This window comes from Euprymna scolopes, chromosome 21 (genome assembly GCF_053919585.1).
Source record: "Euprymna scolopes isolate OS-2025 chromosome 21, ASM5391958v1, whole genome shotgun sequence".
Classification (NCBI taxonomy): Eukaryota; Metazoa; Mollusca; class Cephalopoda; order Sepiida; family Sepiolidae; genus Euprymna; species Euprymna scolopes.
Window position 1 is genome coordinate 71,331,883 of NC_136502.1, and position 6,000 is coordinate 71,337,882.

General features: G+C 33.8%; 1 long non-coding RNA gene across 1 annotated transcript in view; it reads right to left on the reverse strand.

Annotated features, from left to right (window-relative positions):
- The window catches only part of LOC145242469 (uncharacterized), a 28,094-nt gene extending 22,094 nt beyond the window's left edge, over positions 1-6,000 (reverse strand). The window contains exon 1 of the long non-coding RNA XR_013862742.1: positions 5,683-6,000. This is a non-coding gene — a long non-coding RNA (uncharacterized LOC145242469). The remainder of the gene's footprint in view (positions 1-5,682) is intronic.

Genomic DNA, 6,000 nt, shown 5'->3' on the forward strand with positions numbered 1-6,000 from the left:
CAATAAACAAGTCATGGGTATATTGTGTTTTTTTTCTCAACCTCGTTAATAACTTGACACACTGAAATCAACAGATATGCCTGTCTTCTGTCATAGTTTCGCTAATACTGCTTTAAATACTTTTATTGTAAGCTCTTTTCCAAAGTTTCATGGATTTTTATTCACTTGTTCCTTTAATATTTAAAAAAATGTAAATTCGTTAATAATTTGATATGCAATGTATATCAATAGGGAACTATGTAGGAGTTTGAAATGTGATTTATTTGTTCACATTACATTTAAATTTCTGCATGTTAGTATTGTCAGGGAAACAAGAAACAGAGAAAAAATTCCAAAGTCTAGCAATCCGAGGAAAGAAACTTTCTTGCATCTATGAACCTCAACAGTGAAGGAGTGGAATTTTGCTGCTTGTTAGGTTAGTTGAGGGTATGTACGTTGAGGTGGTACAAGTGCTCTGAGTTTGTCAGAAATGTTCCATTAAAGTACTTGTAAAACAGGCACAGAGATGCAACATTTTAGTGAGAGGACAGGTTAGGGTGAGACCTATTAGATTAGAGATTCTTTTTTGGGCTCGGATTAAGAGAGAGAAAGAAGCGATACGTGCAACAGCAAATGGTGTCGCTTTTTACAATGTCATTTTAGTCATTGTAATCGCTCACGTCCAGGTAAATTTTTTCAAATGTTTATGTTCAATTCAGGAACCCATCTAAAATTTCCAACTAAACTCTTAATTTAATCAATTGTAGATTGTTCTTGCTCTGTCAGTCCTAACCAGGTAGAAGTGTTAATTATTACATTAGTCTTTGTTGTCAATTATTATCATTTGTAGTAAAAAAAAAATGTTACTTCTAATTGATTGTTCATCAATGACTTTATCCATGATCCATATGGAATAAATGCAAAGTTCAGTTCAAAATTCTGTTTCTGAATTTGACATAAACATTCCCAAATTCAAAATATGCACCTGAAGACATATTGTTGTCATATTTGGTCTCATGAATCTCTGTTCCATTTGATAACGTGCAGAAACATCATTTTCTTAGTCCCACTCTTTTTATTCCCTACAACCTCTTTCTCTCACAGACGTCATGTTACTAGTCTCAGTATTTTTTATAAATACTATTATGGCATGTGCTCTTCAGTTGTCTCATCTATTCCCCTGAATGGAGTGGAAACGGAGGAGTTGGTTCGTTTTTTGTCGCCGCTTAAAGAATCAAACCTGTTGCCACTCTGTTCTTCATCATTAACGCTGCCTAATTGCAGTTAAGATTTTCTAAGAAAACTTTATTCTGCCAGTCAAACACAATCATTCCCATTCCGTGGTGTTTGTTGAAGATTGTGTTAATAAACGTTATTGTTTATAAAAGCACTTTCTGACATTTTCTTTTGATTGCTTGGCAACTTTTCTTCCCTCCAGCAACAAATTCAAGCTTCGTTGACTGGACCATACTCATCTATTCTTTCTACGGATCTTAAAGCAACATCAGCGTAGAAGGAAACAGAGAAAGACCAGTCGAAACATGTTGTGATCACAAAACTATTGGCCAACTCGGTTTTGTGAAAATATCGTACCGCACCTATGTTCCAGCTTTATTGACTTGTTAATCTAGAGGTTTTCATCAATTCCCTGTTTTATACGTCATTATAATACAGCTTCTTTCCAAGAACTGCAGGCTTATGGGAATCTCTTCCTGCTGACTGTTTCCGTCCTACCTACAGCCTTGGTTTTTTCAAGACAAAGGTCAATAGGCATCTCTTGTCTTTGTGATAATCAGCTTTCATTCTTGTTAGCTCCTTACATCAAGTGGCTTCACGCTTTGTCTGAAGCAATTTCCATAGTCGGAGATTACATTGTAAAAATTACAACCCAAATGTAATTTTTATTATTTATAATAAAAATTACTTGTCATTTCAAAGTTGTTTGGGTTAAGATCAACATGAAGTATCTGTACTGATATTACATTTCATCTGTTCTATCTTTTGGTCAGTGAAGTGGAGATCCTTCTAGACCGAGACTATTTTATTTTTTGTCCCAATCCAGAGTGCTCTTTCTTTCAGAGGCAAGTAAATAGAGACAGTTTATAGGTGTCAAAAACATTTTGGAATTTCGTATCATGGCATAGTATAAAGAAATGCGGCCACATTAAAACGAAGACTTGATTACTATATCATGACATCTCAGAATTAAAACGTCATTTTGAAGCGAACCATGATGAATTAATTTCCGGTTTCAATGTTAAAATGTTTTCATATTCTATTCAAAATAATGCTGAAAAAGAATATAGCAACTTCATGGCTGTGCCTTCTGACTTTTAACTGGACACATACACAAGCTACTGCCCTCTCTAGAACAGATGGATTAAAATTGCCAAGTAATTTATTATATCATGAGTGCTTGAAATTTGAAAGTGGTATCTCAACTACCAATTCAAAAGTAAATCCTGACTTTGTGGTTTCAATTAACATTTAACATCATGGTTCATTTGTGCTTTTAAACCAAGTGGCTAATTGAAAATAAATATCACCTTTCGACTTGTAAAACAATGTCTGTTTTTGTGATCTCAACTCTATCTGAGATATGGAAACAATGTGGAGCCCCTTTCCCTCCCAGGCTTTATCCTCTCACTTTGAGAAGGCGATTGACGTATTAATAATCTCCTGAAATACTATTACTGGGAAATACTGATGGAATTGCTCAGGCTGTGTTTTCCCCAACATTCTAGCCTTGTATCACATTTCCTTGTGACAGGAAGGAAGTCAATACACCGACCTAACCGAGCAAAAGGTGTTTTAGTAATTGGTGATACATCAATTACCCAGTCCAGTTTGCCAAAGTCGTCTAAAAGAGTTTGAAAGCAAAGCAGTAGCTGAAGCAACCTTAGACAACTTAACAAATAGAAAGAATGTGTAATTAACGATGATGTAGAGAAATGGACAAATCAAAAGAATGGCAACGTCTATCGATGATGATGATGATGATGATGATGATGATGATGATGACGATGATCATCATCATCATCAGCTCACCGTTTGTTTTACATGCTGGCATGTATTTAATGGCTTTTAAGATTAACTTCCAAAGTACCCTATTTCTGTCCAGGTCTTTATTTATCCCTCTTTCTTTCAAGCCCATCCTCATCACTTTCTCCAATGTTTCCTTGGCCATAGCATATGAACTGAACCTGTTACCTCAATTGTTGTACATTTACTAACCCAACTTTCATCAATTCTTTCTGTTCTGCACAGGTCTCCCTATATTGCCCCGATTTAATCTTCCTCTGAACTCATTAGTTCTAAGCATGTCTTCAGCATTCACATTACACATCCATCACATCATTATTGTATTATTTTGTGCCATGCAACACATGTCCTCAACTCATTGGCCAAGTTTCACTTCCACACATCATCACACTGTGTACAAATGCCTGATAGACCCTTGGCTGACAGTGATAACACTCTGCTGGTTAGTAACGGCAGATGTTTTTTGAACTTATTCCATTCATCTCAATTTTATTTACGACTTGTGAAGACAAAGTAAGGATTTAATAGGTGTTCAACGTTCTAGATGAAAGATGTGTTGTTTTAAAAAGAAATTGAGCAGACACGTTTATTTTGGTTGTTACCGTGTAATAATTGCATGTAGCAATGTGTAAATTCTATAGACTAGGTGGCGTTGAATGAGTTCACGCATGTCTCTAGTATCACCTTGGTTCAAGTCTGATTTCAATAACCAATTAAAATTACGTATTTTACAGAAATTGTTTAGCGTCTGTTGATGCTATAATGTAAAACCAAGTTTTTTTTTGTTTTTTTTTTATTAACCGTATAAGCTGCCTCAACTACCCCCCTCCAAATGGTGAAGAAATAATAATGCAAGACCTGCCACTCATCATTTGGACAAGTTCTATTTTCATTTCTAGAGTGGTATAACATGCAATAATGAAGCCCCACTTACATAAGTTCAGACATCATCCTTTTTTTTTTTCAACATAAAAGACATTTTCATTTGACGTTGTTATTTACATTATTTTTGATGTTTTTTTTTTTTTTTACTGTTATTGCTTAGTTTGTATTGAGAAGAAAATAATTATGACATATAAAACAAAACAACAGTAAATTCTAAATATTAAATTTTAAAAAATAGCAATTTTTAAATTGGATAATTTTAAAATTACATTTTAAAATTGGATAATTGGTAAAATTGAGCTTTAAAGGTCCCTAAAAGTTGAATGCTCCCAAGCAAGCTGGCCTATCCATTAAAAAAAAAAAAATCAGGCATACAGTGATAAAAAAAAAAAAAAGAAAGAAAGTTTTTCATGCTATTTGAACTTAGGGTTAGTGATAGACTTTAGTTCAGGAAAGGCATATTTTTATGACTCGGCTCGATTGTTTCCAATTACAATTGATGGAAATGACCAGAAATGGCTGAGCAGTCACCAAATAGTCAATTAGTACTGCAAATAAATGAAACAACTTTTCTATTTTTCCCCGACTTAAGGGTATCGTCATTTACCTCACCCCACACCCATTCGTTTTAAGAATGTGTTTAATAATTTTCTTGAAATCAGTAAATAAATCAACTTTATTGGCTTTTTTCAGCTTTATTTTTATAGAGGGAAGATATATTTTTTTAAAACTAGTGTGGCCTTTGGGCCGAGATCACAGTGTAGTAGTATCTGTTCTTCAGATGTTGCAGTTGCTGCACTTAAATTTCTTGTTAATGTTGTCTGTCAGTGGAGGAGAAGTCCTTTACGACTGAGACAATTTTTTATTTTTGTTCCTTTAATCCACGTTAAAAAACGACCCTGGTGTCTAACTCTGTCATGTAGGGAGGCATTGTAAATAGGAACCTTATCCTTTTGCAGTCATTCGCTTTACTGTCGTTTGCCTACATTTTTGGTAAATTTGTACATTAACACCGTCAGCTAAATTATCCCTCTCCTAAAAAAAAAAAAAAAGAAAAAAGAAAATGAGATTCTATCATTTTTTATTTTTTTTAGGATACACCTTGACAAGTTTGTCGGTGAAAAGAAAAAAGTGGGAGGCCAATTTCGTACATAAATTCAACGTAAAATGATCTCCCATCTCCAGACCATTCTATATTTTTAGGGCAGTTAACAATTTTTTCATCACTAATTGACAATCTCGTAAAACGTAATCGTTTAAAAAAAAAAACCAAGCGCACAGACTGCATCGGCGGCATCGCTCATATCAAAACTGATTAACTGTCCTAAAACGCTAGAATCACACAGAAATGAGGGATCATTGTACGTTAAATTTATATGCAAAACTAATCCTTCACTCTGAATTCTAAAATAATTGTTTTTGTTTACGAGTAATCTCAAAAAAAAAAAAAAAAGATTGATTTTTTTTAGGTAGGGGGCTCTGGGCTGTTGGGTAGCTGAGAGTATTAATCTACAATAATATCACATTTTTTTTTTTAATTTTAATTAATTTTTTTTTTCGGCTTTCAAATCATAAATCACTTCTGTCATTTTCGATTTGTCCCTTAAATCGAAATCGGAAACATTCGGGTTGATATGGGTCCCCTTCCATAGAAACACCTGTTTTGGCATACAATTAACTGCGACCATCGAATGAATTAAAAACTGTAATTTATTAAAAGAAACAGTCAAATCCAATGCCAATAAAAGTTGAGAAACAATTCATAGGTCAACTCACCATTTTCTTGTCACCATCAGACATTGTTGTTTGTTTCTTGTTTTCTTTTTGTTTGTTTGTTTGTTTGTTTGTTTGTTTGTTTTACATTTAAACAGGTTGTTGTTGGTTTTGTTGTTGTTGTTGTTGTTGTTGTTTGTTAACACAAACAAACGGAGAAAAATGTCGTCACTTTACGATCAACAAATGATAGCTGATTGCCATTAACAAGATACTCGTCTTATTTAATCAAACGTAACGTAGAGTAACATAAAAATAAATGTCAATAACTCAAATTACAAAATAAGCAACTATTTTTCTTCTCAATTAATAATACGGGTC